The sequence below is a fragment of the Globicephala melas genome, chromosome 1, assembly GCF_963455315.2.
Source record: "Globicephala melas chromosome 1, mGloMel1.2, whole genome shotgun sequence".
NCBI classification, from domain to species: Eukaryota; Metazoa; Chordata; class Mammalia; order Artiodactyla; family Delphinidae; genus Globicephala; species Globicephala melas.
The window spans coordinates 158,159,939-158,175,288 of NC_083314.1; the positions used below are offsets into that span (position 1 = coordinate 158,159,939).

The 15,350-nt window shown below is 39.6% G+C and overlaps 1 pseudogene; it reads left to right on the forward strand.

Annotated features, from left to right (window-relative positions):
• Positions 1 to 13,167: 13,167 nt before the first annotated feature.
• LOC115857920 (large ribosomal subunit protein eL18 pseudogene) lies at positions 13,168 to 13,734 on the forward strand (annotated as a pseudogene).
• Positions 13,735 to 15,350: the final 1,616 nt, after the last annotated feature.

Here is a 15,350-nt window from a genome sequence, read left to right on the forward strand (position 1 = left end):
CCAAGGTGATTTTTAAACTGACCTTGAAGGAGGCTTTAGACACTTTTTAAATTTGCTTGATTGATTTTGCTTTTTCACCAGAGTGTCCCTTTTCTCTTTTTTCAAGTTGCAAAAAAAATCTGTCAATTATTATTTAAAATGTACCTGTGTGAATTTATTATTATTTTAAGTAAGTTTGTCATTTCATAAAAGTAATATACCCTCATTTAAAAGTTGAAGCACTATAGAAAAGTTTTTTTTTAAAAGAGCAACTAATCATCTCAAATCCTACTAGCCAGAAATAAGTAGTGTTAATACTTTAGATACTATTCCAACTATCTCTCTCTGCATATGAGAGACAGAAAAAGTGGGTTGATAGAAATAATTTTATAGAAATGGGATTATATTGTACATATTATTATAAAATAAAAAATTAAAATTAATTTTATTTTAATTCAACAGAAAAAAAACTGAAGGGAAACTGAAGACATGCTAAGCTTCAGATAAATATTTCCTTACTCTGAGATATACAATTTCCTAAAGTGCCTTTTAGATTAAGAAATATATGGAAATCTTTAAAAGATGGGAGCCATTATGTAGATCTTACTTACATAATCCTGTTTTTAAAATTTTGTGGACAGAAGTCTTATCACATTTTAGATAAGGTAATCAGCACCTCACACTTTCTCTCAACCTCTTCCCTCACCCCTTGATTTTAATTGTTTTACTATTTTTTTTTGTCCAGATTTATAAAGTAGACATTATGGACCATTTACGTTATTGTTCAATATTTATGTGAATTTGGTGCTCACCATGGGGCTTTTTCAAAGTTGCCATCTCCATACTCTGTATTTTGATCCCTTCTTGTGTTCTTGAATTTCAACAGAGTATTTTTTCAGGAAGGATTCAGAGGTACTATACTCCCTGAGTTTCCTCATGTTAGAGAATGTCAGCTGATTGTCTTTATAGTTGAATGATAATTTGGCTGGGTATAATATTCTTATGCTTACATTCTTTCCCTCAGATTTTTCTTTTTTAGCTACTTCTCCATTTTTTTTGGCATTGAAGTTGCTATGAGCAGTTGGAGGTGACTTGTTTTATCTCTCTGAAAGCCTGAAGAGTTACTTATTCACCTATGAAGTTCAATAATTTAACTAGATTGTGTCTCTGTTTGTATATTCTGTAACAGTTTTTCCCCCTAGTATATGATATGCATTTTCAATCTGAAAATTTAGTTCTTTTATTTCAGGGATTTTTTTCTGTATTATATCTCTGAGTTAGCTCTATCTTACCTGTGTTGGGTTCTTTATGTCATGGACAAAATCGTTCATCTTTTGGTGCATTTTTGCTCTAAACTTTTTGTTTTTCTTCTCTTATTGTCCTGGGATGATTTTTTTCTTCATGTTATTAATTAAATTTTAAGCCCCATTCCTTCTTCTTTCTAATTTATTTGTTAGATTTCATATGTTGTTGTTTTGGTTCTTGATTTTTCCCCCCAGCTCCTCATTTTCCCTTTTTATCCAAATCTGCTATTTTGTCTCATCTTTGAGCTCTTATCTTATTAATTCTTACTCTAAGATCTGTAACACTCACCACTGATGGGAAATATGCTTTTATTTTTTTGAGTTATACTTTTTCCATGTTGAAGTCTTTGTCTGACTTTTGCTTACTTTGTCAGGATATTTAATATTTTACCATCATTTTTGTCTTTTCCTCTACCTTCCTCTTTTCTGCCTCCTCCCTCAGTTTCTCCTCTCTCTCCTAAGCCTTCTTTTTGTAGCATGTTTGACTGGTGACTGTGCCATGTATTGATGGGCTCTTGCTTAATGTGGGCCACTACAGACCTTCTGTTTTCTCTAACTCAGTGAGGATTAGTTGAAATAGTTATAGATTTAGGGAATTCCCTGGTGGTCCAGTGGTTAGGACTTGGCACTTTCACTGCTGAGGCCCCTGGTTCAATCCCTGGTTGGGGAACTAAGATCCCACAAGCCATGCAGCGTGGCAAAAAAAAAAAAAAAAAAAAAAAAAAAAAAAGCTTTGTGGAAGGAGAGGGATGGACTGGGAGTTTGGGGTAGATAGACGCAAACTATAACATTTAGAATGGGTAAACAACAAATAAACAACAAAGTCCTACTGTATAACACAGGAAACTACATCCAATCTCCTGGGATAAACCATAATGGAAAAGAATGTATATATGTGTATAACTGAGTCACTTTGCTGTACAGCAGAGATTGGCATAGTATTGTAAATCAACTATACTACAACAAAAATAAATAAAAAAATAAAAATAAACAATAGATTCATAGGAAATTGCAAAAATAACATATAGAGATCCCCTGTACCCCTCATCCAGGTTCTTTCAAAGACATGGTCATATGTAACTATATACAGTTCAATATCAAGACCAGAAAACCATTGTAACAAAACCATTGTTACAATCCACAGACCTTATTGAGAGTTTACCAGTTTTACATGGCCTCACTTATGTGTGTATATTTAGTTCTATACAATTTTATCACGTGTATTATTCATATAACCACAGCTGCAATCATGATACAGAACTGTTCCATCACCACAAAGATCCTCTGTGCTCTCCTTTTCTTGTCCTATCCACTGTCCTGCCTATACCTCTCCCCCTCCCTAACCCCTAGCAACCACTAATCTGACTTCCTCTGTAATTTTGTGATTTGAGAATTATGTATAAATGGAATCATACAGTATGTGACCTTTTGTGACTGGCTTTTCTTCTCACTCAGCATAATGCTCTCAAGATGCATCCAGGTTGTTGTGTGTGTTGACAGTCCCTTTCCTGGGGATTGCTGAGTAGTATTCCATGGTGTAGATGTTTGTTTAACCATTAGCTGATTGTAGGACATTTTGGTGGTGTCCAGTCTTTGGCTTTTACAAAAAATCTGCTGTGAACAATCAAGTACAGGTTTTTATGTGGACATGAGTTTCATTTCTCTGAGCTAAATGCCCAGGAGTGTGATTGCTGGGTCAAATGGTAAGTGTATATTTAGTGCTTTAAGAGGTTGCCAAACTATTTCCCAGGATGGCTGTGACATTTTATATTCCCACTAGCAATGTATGAGAAATCCTCATCAGCATTTGGTGTTCGGTATTGTCACTAATTTTAAATTTAGCTTTCTTAATAGGTTGTACGTTGGATTTAAAATGTCACTTCAGGAGTGATGGTTTCACACAGCTATTGCTCCAGGTTTTCCTGAAACAGAGATGCTAAACTTTAGGCTCAGTTGCAGTTCACAACAATAAAACTCAAGTTTAAAATAGCTTTAAGCCATCCTGAACTTTCCCCCCAATTGCTACTACATTGTGGTAACATCTTGATAATCCTCAAATCTTCGTGGGGAGCTTCAGCAGTTAGAACAAAGTTACCACAACCCTTGATGCTTTGGAGTTCTGAATTTTCCTCATTATCTGGCTGGAATATTTCACTAATTTCAAACTAATGCCCCAGCTTTCCTGTTTTGATCCATGATCCCATTTAAAGATATAACTTTTAAATCATTGTGTTATGAAATGATATAAGAAGAACGAAACCAAAGCCGTATGATCCAGAATTTGACGGTTCCCTGGGAATTCATTGTAGCAGGATATTGAAATAAGCATATTCCCACATCTTGAAAATAAAATATTTAACAGAGTATATTTTTGTTAGGAAGTTAAATGATCTGTATAATTAACTTTTATGTGTTAAAGGTTAAAAAGAAAAGATGACAAATTTACTTTAAAACATCTAGGTATGCATTTTTCTGTGACCTTTGAGCAGATTCCACCCTATAGTTTTCCCTTCTCTGGTATCCTGGGCTAGCCACGTGGGCCAGTGATGTCAGTGTTAACTGTGCTTTCTACGGTCTTTGCCCTTTCCCTGATCACTTAGCAATATCTAACCCTAATATTATTTTAACTATATATATATATATATATATATATAGATAGATAGATAGATAGATGTGGACCATTTTTAAAGTCTTTATTGAATTTGTTACAATATTGTTTCTGTTTTATGTTTCTTGGCTGTGAGGCATGTGGGATCCCAGCTCCCCAGCCAGGGACTGAACCTGCAACCCCTGCATTGGAAAGCGAAGTCTTAACCACTGGACCACCAGGGAAGTCCCTAACTATATTGTTAATACAACTGGGCTCCTGGAAAAATAAAAAGTACTTATTTTCTCATCACTATCTACATAACACAAAAGGCCTCAGTATCCAGTGTATGCAGAGTGGGATGTGAATGAGAAGTGAGCTGACCCATCCTATGGAATTCTGGATGGCCCAGGATGAAGAGGCACTGGTTACTGAGCAGGCTAGAGGTGAGGGGTGGAATTACAAACTGGAGGATTTGTTGAGGATTCAATGTGGAATAAATCATTGAATCCTCTCCCCAAGCCCTGTTTCCCACTTCTGTGTACATAATGCCAGTACACAGAAGTCTCCAAAGACTATTTGGAGAAATTAAACCCAAGAAATTTGGAACTGAGGTTCAGCAAAATTAACTGAAGGTCTACAGGTGAAATAATTCTACCATCAGCCTTACCTCTCTCTGCTTAGTGTGCAGACCAGCTTAATCCCCAACAAGGTAGGAAAGAAGAAGTATTTTCTCTGGAGAAACTGAATTGCCCTGGAGAAAAGACCTCCATGCACTGATTTGGGGAATCCACCAATGCAATGGCTAACTTCCTTCCTCATCACCTTAATATAAGCCTGCTGTGCATGAATCTTGCCAGGTCTCTGAATTTTCAGTCAGTTTTTAAATACAGACAATCAAATGTCACCAGACAAATGAGGAAAGCCTTCATCCTGAAAGAGAGAAACCAAAGTAAAAAAGCAAAACTGAATAAAGCAATGTGGGAGAAGCAGAGATAATATAGCAAAAAGAAGAAAACTTCCAAAACTGCCACCAACCCAGTTCTAATAAATATTCTCAGAGAGCAATGAGAAGGTATTGCATCTCTAAAACAAGGACAAGATACTATAAAGATCTCATTGAAATAAAATGATAGTTCAAGTAAAAATGGGTGGAAGACCAAGTCAAAGAAATAAGACAAAAAGCAGAACAAAAAGTAAAGGTTTGGAAAATATGAGGATGGTGAGAAGAAACATAAAGAATAAACTCTAAAAATCTCACCTCTGACTAAGAAGTTTCCAGGAAAAAAGAAGAGAAGAAACAGGGAAGGAAACAGAGGAAAAGCTGTATGAAAAAATTTTCTCAAATGAAGGATGCCAGCCTCCTGATTAAAAAGGCCCACCTCCTAAAGAGGACACATCAGAATGAGAGAAGGAAGATCCAAGTTAAGGCACATTATAGAGAGGTTCCTGGGATTAGGAGATTCCCTAAAAGCTTCCAAATATAAAACAATACAAAAGAATTCATATGCAAAGGACTAGGATCAGAATGACATCAGACTTCTCAGTAGCAACGTTGGGTACCAGAAAGCAGCTGAACAATAGCGTCAAAAACTTTATGGAATATACTTTTCAACCAGGAGTTTTATACCTTGCCAGGCTATCAGTCCAGTGTGAGGGCAGAATGAAGACATCTTCACCTAGCCACAGACAGCTTGCCTGCTTAAAACTCTTTCATAGAAAACATTGAGAAAGTGTCCCAGCAAATCCTGAGTAATCCAAAAGAGGAGATGTCATGGCATCCAGGAAATAAGGGATTCAATTCAGGAAAGCACTGAAGAGAAGGAAGGTACAGGCTGACAGCAGAGAGGACCACCAGCGGGGAGTGGAGGAGGAGGGTGGAGATGCGTATGTGGAAAGAATTAAGAATACGCATATGGAAAATTTTGCAAGTGAAATAATTTTTAAAAACTACCCAAAAGCCTGTACATGAAAGGATATGTAATTGTACACTTTTCAGCTCTGCAGTGAAACCACAAATAATTTGCTGTGTGATCATACTGTTGCAAACCCTTACATTGGTGAGCAGTCTTTCCTTTACAAGTAAGTGAAAACTCAAAGTGGCTTAAGCCTTAAAGGGAATTACAGTATTTTGCTCACATGATTGGCAACTTAGAAGGTAGTTTAGGCTGCAGATGAGGCTTGATCCAGGGGTTCTCTAAAATTTTTAATTTCCATCATTCCCCTTGGCAATATCTATTCAGAGTTAATACCAGCTTTCCTCATGGGTGCAAGGTAGCTTCCAGTACCTTCTAGGAGTGTCTAGGGTTCAGTCCATCAGGGAGAGAATACTTCCCTAGGGGCTTCTGCAGAAAAACAAGGAAATTCTATCCCAGTTTCCTCCAGAAAGCATCTCATTGGTCAATATTGGGTTACATGCCTTCCCTTGACCAATCACTGTAGCTTGCGGGATGGGGTTTAGCCAATCAGGGCCCAACCCTGTAGCCAGAGATCATGTCAGTTTCCAAGGAAAGTGGTGACTGTGTAGGGGAACAGTGGGTACCCAAATGGAAATCAAGGTACAGTTAAAAGAGGAAAGAGAATGGAGGTTAGGTTGCCAACAAACAGCAAATATCTATTTTACAACACCAATTATTTAACTAAAAATTGTGAAATATCTGGAGGGGGCCATACAGATTGGTGGAATAAAGGAGCCAAACCGACATCCATCATAATTCAAAATCAACAGAGAATGTCTGAAATTTATGGATCAATAGATAACTGTTTAAACATATTATTTAGACACGTGGAGGGAGCTAGAAGAAAAAACAACTGTTAGAGTTATAAAGAGTTATAAGTCACTACATCTGGACAGCTAGTCTGGGGAGGGGGTGGAATAGGGCAGGGCATTATGATTTTTCATGAGAAGCTTTTTGTGTGATTTGATTTTAAAACTATGTTCAAATGCATTACTTTGATTAAACATTTAAAAAAATCTCCAAGCTGTCATGAAAAAACCATGAAATTATATGAAAGGGAAAAGCAGGAGGTTGCCGACTTTGCCTTGTGAAAAAGTACAAAACTTCAAAATGGCACCCCAGCCATTTTTTAGTTAAATCCACATGCCATGGATGTGTGCAGTGTTCTGTGATTTCCCGCACCTCTAGCACACTGCTACATATCCCCGGGGAAGGGAAGAGTATGCCCTAGTTTGAGAAGTATAGATTAAGACACATCGGACAAAGAATCTGAAAGGTTTTAAAAAGGAAAAACGCATACTTTACCCTAGAGGAAAACCAAGGCCAGGTCCCCTGTGAGCATAACACAATACAACAACACAAAGAAGAGGCTAAAAAGATGCTGGCATTGGGGTGCTGTCAAGAGCTCTGCCCTGGCACTCTTCTTTCAATGTGGGCCAAACTCTGTTACATTGTCCTTCCTTTTGTCACAGACAGTTTCACTTCTTGTATTGTTTCTCCTTAGACCATACACGCTGCTCCAGCAACGCTCAAAGGCCTTTTCTTTAGTTTGTGTCACCAGCTTGATCGAAAACTGTTCATTCCGCCTGGGACCCTGGACCCAGCAGGGTAGCATCATGTAAAGAGACATATCTGGAGCACAGGGACACACATACAGGATGGCCCCCTTGGGAAGACTTAGGTGTGAAAGGACAGACCACAAAGACAGAGAGTAGTTTAGGCACTACAGTCTTTCCCGGCTGCTGTGTTTGATAACCTCCAAATTATAAAGGCAAACCCCATTATTGATGACAAAGAGTGACCAGATAGGGTTCAGTTTTAAAAACGAGTGACTTTCTGTTTCAACAAGGGGAGACTTGTATATAACTTTGAGGGCAAATTACGTCCAAATTTAAGACAAATCCTTTCATGGGACTTTCGGTTTCACAGCCATAAGGCAAAACATTCTTTGCTGAAATGGCATCTTGGGAGCAGTGAGGAGTTCAGCTGCTCTTCATGATGGTGCTAAGGCTATGTCTTCACTTTGGGTTGAGTTAGCATGTCTGCAGATCATGGGAAGCAGAGACCGAAAGTCTTCCTCCTCCCACCCACACCTACCTCGGCCCCCTCTTGCTGGACCCCAGAGGAGACTGGGATGGGGGTGAGGATCTTAACTCATGTAGGGAAGGGAGATAGAGACAAACAATTCTGTTGTGGAAAGGGAACTGGTGGTTCCAGCGATGCAGCCCAATGGAGCCCAAGGAGGGAGATAGCCCTCTGCACTGTAATTCCCTTTTGCTCCCCCTAAGGCTTCAGTAAAATTTTGTTAAATGTTACCATCTGGTTTACAATCTGGTTTCTGTGCTTGGGGGGGAATTTGGGATGGGACTTTTAAGAGAGCAGAAATAATCCAGAGAAATGCAACACAGGAATGAAGGAACAAGTTGACCAAAAGTCAGACAGCTACTTAATGTTCTGGCAACAACCAGGGCTGCTTTGAGGGGACCTGGGACCTGGGACATGGAAGTATTCCTCAGGGATTTTTAGAGATCGTTGGGGAGAGAACATGAGAAAGTGAGTCTTTCTTACAGTTAAGCTGTTTGGGGACTCAGACTATCGCTACCTAGATTTTCAGGGGAAGGATGATTTTTGGAAGACTGTAGAACTTGGGAGCATGGAGGGCTTATTTTTAAGACCTTGAGTATAGTTGAGGGACAAACTAATGTCTTAACCGTTTGTTTCTCTAGTTCAGTATTTTCCCAAATTCTTAATGGAGAGCCATATAGTCAATGAAGGATATCAAAGACCACAGCCCACACAAATGCAGGTACCGCATTTCAATGCAGCAGGTTATCTGTACTGTACCCAATACTGCAATTGGACATACTCACTGAGCCAGTTCAGACTGGACAATTCCCACGAGCTCAAGCCTCATTCCCAACATTTCAGCTGAAATCCCTGACCTGCTTAAGTTTGAACTCATTCATATTACATTCACTAACTTCGACCCCCAAATTATTACCAGCAATTCTCACTGACTCCTGGGAAAACCCTGGAGTCCTTTTTTAAGGGGGCGGGGGGAACAGAAGCAGAAGACCACAGAGAATTAGAGAAAAGCAACCAACCTTTCCTTCTTTCTAAATACATATCATTTCAGTTAGACTATCAGATTCTTTGCATGAGCCAGACGTTTAATGCCCACATTGGAATTTTGCATTTTGTGTGGACGGCACACCCCTCCCACAGCATGGCAGATAAGATATTAATTTACTGGTAAAAATCCAAAACCCACAGAAAAAACCAAACTCACACAAAAGTTTTGATTCAAATTGCCATTGTGAAATAAGAAAACCCTGAGCTAAGGATTGCATCCAATTAGAATTATGTTAATGGAATCCCAAATTCGTCTCCCCGATTTCATTGATTGAATCCCCAAGTTTTCACCCATCATTTTGCTAATACACAGAATGCTGGCCCCAGAGAGGGCTGAGTTTTCAGGGAAGTGGCCCCAGCCACCTGGAACCCTCACAGAAGGGAGTCCCTCCCTGGTGGCTTCTGAGCAGCTGCTCTGAGCGCCAGGAGGAGAGGGGTTCCACGGGGGGCTGGGGAAGCCCTTAGCAGATGGTGTTTCTTCTTTCCCGCTCTTGTTTAGAGCAGAGATTCTCCCGGGGTTACCGGCTCTCAGCAGCTGAGCTTTGGAGTTTGATCTCCTCTTTTCTCTCTGACCCTCTAGTCCACAAAGGCCCAGATCTCTTGTGGCTAAAAAATTTATAAGAGCCTAGTCCAGGCATTCAGTGGGAGGTGGGAACTTACAACGTTCCAGCACTGCCTTTGGTATCAGAGAGCCTGACTCTACTGTTCATCCTCTGTATGACCTTGTGCAAATGATTCCAACTTGGACCTGAAATGCAGGGGTAACACAGTCCTAGCTCACGGGTGATGATTAATGAGGTGATGTGTGTGTAGCACTTGGCACACTGCCTGGCACAATGGTGGGCCTCCTATAAATTACAGTTATTAATATCACTTCCTGCTGGGAAGTAAGGAAACGGGAAATCATTTAGCTGAGTCTAAAATAGAAAATCAGTACTTTCATATTAAAGTTAATTAATGATAGCAGTTGTTAGGCCAAGACCCTGTTGGCTCTCATTTCTGGCTTGTCCTAGAGCAGAAACAGAAAAAAAAACCCCAAAACACAAGACTGAATTGTGTAAGAACGTATTAACTCCCAGTTAATCAATACATAACTAAGGTATTCTTTGAAGCAGGCCTGAAAGGCAAAGTAGACATTTGACTGACAGACAAGGGGCCAGTCAGGATGGCAAATATGTAGCTGATATCCTGTACTCCCCTCCACTTCCTGTCCTTGCTGCATATCCCCTGCCTAGGGCAGACATCTTTAATCAATCATAGCATCTTACCTTGCTAAACCTGGATTCTGCCTTATGATAGTTTTCCTTCTTCCGTTTTTCTGTAGTAAAGTATTTTAAAGCAAATCTTGAATATTGCATCATTATAATCCTGCAGGATACAGTTCTTAAAAAAATGGATGTTTTCTTACATAACAACAAGGCATTATCTCACCTAACAAAATTAACAACAAAAAAGATCCTTTGTATTGTCTAATACCAGGTTCATAATAAAATTTCCCTGATTGTCTCGAAATATTTAGGATTATGTTTAACGCAGCTGTGGACCAATAGTCAGAGTTTTTAAAGCATGAGTCAGAAGCATCTGCAGGCTGCCCTTTGAGGAATGGAAAGGAGGGGTTTCTCCTATCGCTGGTTGGCTTTGCGCTTTCAAAAGCTTGTTCCTGGGGGTGGGAGCATCTATGGTCTATCTTCCTCTCTGAGGATTGCTAGTTCCTTGAATCCTTTGTTCTGCCAGGAGGCAAGGAGGCCTTCTTATAAATAGGACTCTGGAACTCTGGGGTCCCAAGGTTTTCCAGGGATGACCCTAGCTGATCAGGCCCTGCTGTGAGTGGTGATACTAGTAGGGGGTTGTGGGTGTCCTCAGCTCCCAGGAAGTTGCTGATCCTACCCTGGAGGGCTGGTCATGGGAGTTAGATCTCCCTCTGCTCAGGCCGTCTCAAGTTATCTATCTGTCCACTCTGCACCCCAGGGAGCAGGTGTCCTGTGTGCTTTGGAATCAACTGCTGGTGTGGCAGCATGGACAGGCATGGATTTTCCATTTCCTGAGCACGTCTGCCAGGAGATTGGAGACTCAATTTCAGGATGCCTGGGCCTGCACAAAGGCAGTGACAATGGCTGTTGTCTGGGAAATGGCCTACTGTGGAGATGGGGTAGGGAGGCAGCAAATTGGGGACTGTCGATTCCTCCCCTGGGGAGCTGAGACTGTGCTCTGGCAGACAAAGGTCTGATTTAGTACAGGACACACTGAAGTCAGAGAGAACGTCCTGGGAGGAGCCATAGAGCATCTCCACTGAGACCCTTGGTCCTTAGGGTCTTGCTGAGGTCAGGGGCTCAGGTGGCAGGACAGGAATAGGAGCAGGGCAGCCTAGTCAGGGGTTGCAGGGGTTCCTGGGAAACTTTGGGATGGAAAAAGAGATCTGAGGGTTTGTACGTTGACTTCCCATTCTTCATGACACTGCCTTAGCCCTTCTAGGGGCAGTAAGACATAGATTTTTCCTGTTTCTCTCTCTTTTTTGTTTCTTTCCCTCCCTTCCTCTCTCCCTCCTCTCTCATTCCCTTTCTTTTATGTCCTCATTCATTCATTTATTCACTCATTTATCCAATGTCAACTGTCAAGGTTCTTCCTATATGTCGGCCACTGTGCCCAGAGCTTAGGATAAGCTCTGGTGGAAAAGATAGACATGGTCCCTGCCCTCATGGGATTTACAGGTTAGGGGAGAGATGGACACCAACCGAGATAACACATAGATAAACTCAATGGTTACAAGTTGTAGTAAGGATTATGAGGAAAATAAAAGGGCTGAGATAGGACATTACACTGTGTTCTACCTACTAGTGGTGTCTGTTAAGCTCTGACCAGCTCCCTGCCCTTGTCCCTTGCTTCCCTCACAGGTGACCATTGGCTCTGTGTTGAGCCAGCTGCCAGGGTTCCTCCCTGACTGCAGGCAGGAGGGATTTCAGAGCTCTGGGACAACCCTCTGGGACTCTGACTGCAGGTAATGTCTTGACCTTGAGCCCCAGACCTATTTCTGTGCCAGAGAAGCTGTCTTTTTAAAAAAATTTCTAGGTTTTTAATGGACATATAATTTACATGCAGTGAAACACACAGTTCTTTAGTTCTGTCCATTTTTGCTTCATGTGTTCATAAGCTCTGTTATTAGATGCATACATATTTGGGATTGTTCTGTCTTCTTGATTATTTGACTCTTTTTATCATATGAAAATTTCCTCCTTTCCTCTAGTGGTATTCCTTGTCTTGAATCTACTTCAACTGTTATTAATATACCCTTTCTTTTAATTAGTGCATCTTTTCACTTTTAACCTCTCTGTGTTTATATTATTATTTATTTTTATTTAAGAATTTTTTTCCAGATTCATCAAATTTTAGTATTTTGCAGAACCTGCCTTACCTTTCTCTAGCTATAATTATTTTTTTTCTGGACCATTTGAGAGTAGATTACATACATTAGGTTCCTTACCCCTTTAATGTTTCAGTATGCATTTCATAAGAACAAGAATATTCACTTACGTCACCCAAAAAGTTAGCAATTTTAGAATATTTAACACTAATACAATATTTTAATCTAATCTACAGTCATTACTGCAATTGCCCCAAATCTTTTTAAAAAAATATTTATTGGAGTATAGTTGATTTACAATGTTGTGTTACTTTTTGATCTACAGCAAAATGCATCAGTTATACATATATCAACTCTTTTTTAGATTCTTTTCCCATATAGGTCATTATAGAGAACTGAGTAGAGCTCACTGTGCTATACAGTAGGTCCTATTAGTTATCTATTTTATATGCAGTTGTGTGTGTATGTCCATCCAAATCTCCCAGTTTATCCCTCCCCTCTCTGTGTTTTTATACTTAAAGTGTGTGTCTTATTATAAAAGGATATAATTGGGTCTTGCTATTTTATTGTCAGATAATTTCTGCCTTTTAATTGAAGTGTTTAGTTCATTTACATTTAATATAATTATTGATTTGGTTGGATTGAAAGTACCATTTTGCCATTAGATATCTGTTTTTTCCACTTTCTTATTTTAAAATTTTCTTCCCTCCTTTCCTTTTTCTTTTGGGTTCTTGAGAATTTTTAGTATTCTATTTTTATCTCATATAGTTTTAAAAAAAATCTATATCTCTTGTTAAATGATTGTTCTAGCTTTCTCTTTCTGGACCTGGCTAAGGAGGAAGAGCCATGATGGGAGTTGACATCCAGCACAACAAGGACTGAAAGTTTCCACGCAAGGAGCCCAAGAGCCAGGACATCTACCTAAGGCTGTTGGTCAAGCTGTACAGGTTTCTGGCCAGATGAACCAACTTCACCTTCAATCAAGTTGTACCGAAGAGGTTGTTCATGAGTCACACCAACTGGCCACCTCTGTCCCTTTCCCGGATGATTTGGAAGATGAAGCTTCCTGGCCGGGAAGGCGAAAGAGCTGTGCTTGTGGGGACTATAACCGATGATGTGCATGTCCAGGAGGTGCCCAAATGGAAGGTGTGTGCTCTTCGAGTGAGCAGCTGCGCCTGGAGCTGCATCCTCAAGGCGGGGGGCGAGATCCTCACCTTCGACAAGTTGGCCCTGGACTCCCCCAAAGGCTGTGGCACTGTCCTCCTCTCTGGTCCTCGCAAGGGCCAAAAGGTGTACAGGCATTTCAGCAAGGCCCCAAGAACCCCACATAGCCACACCAAACCCTATGTACGCTCCAAGGGCCGGAAGTTTGAACGTGCCAGAGGCCGATGGGCTAGCCGTGGCTACAAAAACTAACCCCAGATCCTACCGTGTTATTAAAAAGATTTTGGATGCTAAAAAAAAAAGATTGTTCTAGGAATTGCAATATGCATTCTTAAATTATCGAAGTCTACCTTGAGTTAATATTATTCCCCTTCACATACAATGTAAGAATCTTACAACAGTAGATTTTAATTTCCTCCCCCTTTTGTTCTATTTTTGACATTTATTTTTGTTTTTACACATGTTAACTCCCACAATGTAGTATCATTTTTTGCTCTAAACAGTAGTTTTTCTTTTAAGGAAATTAAGAAAAGTCTTTAACACTGACTCATACTTATTACTATTTCTGGCGTACTTTATTCCCTGATGGGGATCCTAGTTTCCATCTGGTACCATTTCTCTTCAACCTAAAGAACTTCCTTTAACATTTCTTATAATGCAGATCAGCTAGTGATGAATTCTCCCAGCTTGGGCTTATTTAAAAATGTCTCTATTTCACCTTAATTTTTGAAGGATTTTTTTTCTGAACATAGGCTTTTAGGGTGAAAGTTTACTTTTTTTCTAGCACTTTAAGTTCTCCTTGCCTTCTAACTTGTGTCTAGTGGTAAATCAGTGATAAGTCATATATTTTTATCTTCATTCTCCTATCTGTAGGTGTTTTTGCAGGGGAGAGGGAGCTGTTTTTCTCTTTTTTTTTTTTTCTGAAATTTTGTTATGTGCTTTGATGGTGTTGTGTGTGTTTGTGTGTGTGTTTACACTGCTTGGGGTTTGTTGAACTTCTTGGATTTGTGGGTGGACATAGTCATGATATATGAAACTTTTTCAGTATTTTCAAAAATTAATATATTTTTAGAGCAATTTTAGGTTCACAGCAAACTTGAGCAGAAAGTCCAGAGTTTCCCCATATCCCTTCTTATCATACACACACAACCTCCTTCACCATCAACATTCTGCATCAGTGTGGTTTATTTATTACAGTTAATGATCAACATTAACACTCTCTGACTTAAATCACAGCAAGATCCTTTTGGACCCACCTCCTAGAGTAATGAAAATAAAAACAAAAATAAACAAATGGGACCTAATGAAACTCAAAAGCTTTTCCACAGCAAAGGAAACCATAAACAAAATGAAAAGAAGAACCACAGAATGGGAGAAAATATTTGCAAACGAAGTGACTGACAAGGGATTAATGTCCAAAATATACAAACAGCTCATGCAGCTCAATAACAAAAAAACAAACAACCTAATCAAAAAATGGGCTAAATAGACATTTCTCCAAAGAAGACATACAGATGCCAAAAAGCACATGAAAATATACTCAACATCACCAATTATTAGAGAAATGCACATCAAAACTTCAATGAGGTATCATCTCACACCACTCAGAATAACCATCATTAAAAAAATTTACAAACAGTAAATACTGGAGAGGGTGTGGAGAAAAGGGAACCCTCCTACACTGTTGGTGGAAATGTAAACTGGTACAGTCACCATGGAGAACAGTATGGAGGTTCCCTAAAAAACTAAAAATACAGCTACCAGATGATCTAGCAATCCCATTCCTGGGCATATACCTGGAGAAAACCATAATTCGAAAAGACACCTGCACCCCAATATTCATTACAGCACTATTTACAGTAGCCAGG